The sequence below is a fragment of the Colobus angolensis genome, unplaced genomic scaffold (assembly GCF_000951035.1).
Source record: "Colobus angolensis palliatus isolate OR3802 unplaced genomic scaffold, Cang.pa_1.0 Scaffold699, whole genome shotgun sequence".
Taxonomy (NCBI): Eukaryota; Metazoa; Chordata; class Mammalia; order Primates; family Cercopithecidae; genus Colobus; species Colobus angolensis.
In genome coordinates, this window is record NW_012120698.1 from 308,517 (window position 1) to 310,717 (window position 2,201).

Sequence of the window (2,201 nt, forward strand, 5' to 3'; positions counted from 1 at the left end):
CCCTAGAACTTAAAGTATAATAAAAAATAAATAAATAAATAAATAAGAAAAAAAGGTCATTACATAGTGGTAAAAAGTTCAATTCAACAAGAAGAGCTAATTAGCTTATATATATATGCACCCAACACAGGAGTACACAAATTCATAAAACAAGTTCTTAGAGACCTAAAAAGAGACATAGGCTCCCACAGAGTAGTAGTGGGAGATTTCAACACTCCACTGAGAGTATTAGACAGATCACTGAGGCAGAAAATTAACAAAGATATTCAGAACCTAAACTCCACATTGAAACAAATGACTCTGATAAACCTTTACAGAATTCTCAACCCCAAAACAACAGGATAGCCTTCTAATTGCTGCATAACACATACTCTAAAATTAACCACATAATTGGACAGAAAACAATCCTCAACAACGTAAAAGAACCAAAATCATACCAAACACATTCTTGGGCCACAGTGCAATAAAAATGGAAGTCAAAACTGTGAAAATCGTTCAAAACCATGCAGTTACATGGAACTTAAACAATATGCTCCTGAATGACTTTCCAGTAAATAATGAAATTAAGGCAGAAATCAAGAAGTTCTTGGAAAATAAGGAGAACAATGACACAGCATCTCTGGGACACAGCTAAGGCCGTGTTAAGATGGAAATTCATAACACTGAATGCCCAGATCAAAAAGTTAGACAGATTTCGAGTGAACAACCTCACTTCACATTTGAATGAATTAGAGAAGGAAGAACAAACCAACCCCAAAATTACCAGAAGATGAGAAATAACAAAAATTAGAGCTGAAGTAAAGAAAATTGAGAGCCAAAAAAAAATTAAAGATCAATTAATCCAGGAGTTGTCTTTTTGAAAAAAAAAAAATAATAGTAAAGTATATAGACCACTATCTTGACTAATAAAGAATAAAATACAGAAGATCAAAATGAACACAATTAGAAAGGATGAAAGGCATGTTACTACTAACCCCACAGAAATAGAAGCAACCATCAGAATCTAATATGAATACCTCTAGACACATAAACTAGAAAACCTAGAAGAAATGGATACATTCCAGGACACATACACCTTGCCAAGACTGAACCAGAAAGAAATTAATTCCCTTAACAGAACAATAGAGAGCTCTGAAATTAATTCAATAATAAATAGCCTACTAACCAAAAGAAAAGCCCTGGACCAGATGGATTCACAGCCAAATTCTACCAGATGTACAAAGAAGAGCTGGTAACATTCCTACAGAATTCATTCCCAAATATTGAGGAGGAGGACCTCCTTCCCAACTCATCCTATGAACCCAGCAGCATCCCTTCAAAACCTGTCAGAGACACAACAAAATCAGAAAACTTCAAGTTAATATTTTTGATGAACAGTAATGCAATGATTCTCAACAAAATACTTGCAAACAGAATCCAGTAGCATATCAATAAGCTAATCCACTATGAACAGGTAGGCTTCACCCCTGGGATTCAAGATTTTTTCAACATATGCAAATCAATATATGTGATTCATCACATAAACAGAACTAAATACAAGAGCACAGAATTATCTCAATAGACATAGAAAATTTTTTGAATAAAATTAAACACACCTTTATGTTAAAAACTCTGAATAAACTAGGTATTAAAGGAATATACCTCAAAATAATAACAGACATCTATGACAAGTCCAGAGCCAATGTTAAACTAAATGGGAAAAAGCTGGAAGCATTCACCTTAAAACCAACAGAAGACAAAAATGCCCTCTCTTACCACTTCTACCCAACAGAGTACTGGAAGTCCTAGCCAGAATAATTGGGCAAGAGAAAAAAATAAAGCATCCAAATAGGAAGAGACGAAGTCAAACTATCTCTGTTTACAGACAACATGATTCTACATCTTAAAAAAACCCATGGTTTTGGCCCAAAAGCTCCTCCAGCTAATAAACAACTGTTGTAAAGCTTCAGGATAAAAAATCAATGTACAAAACTCACTAGCATTCCTATACACCAGCAACAGCCAAATCTACAGCCAAATCAGAAAGGCAATGCACTTCACAATTGACACAAAAAGAATAGAATACCTGAGAATACAGCCAACCAGGGAGGTGAATAATTCCTACATTGACAATTATAAAATACTGCTTAAAGAAATCAGAGAATATACAAACAAATGGAAAATCAACCCATGTTCATGGAGAGGAGAATCAATATCATTAA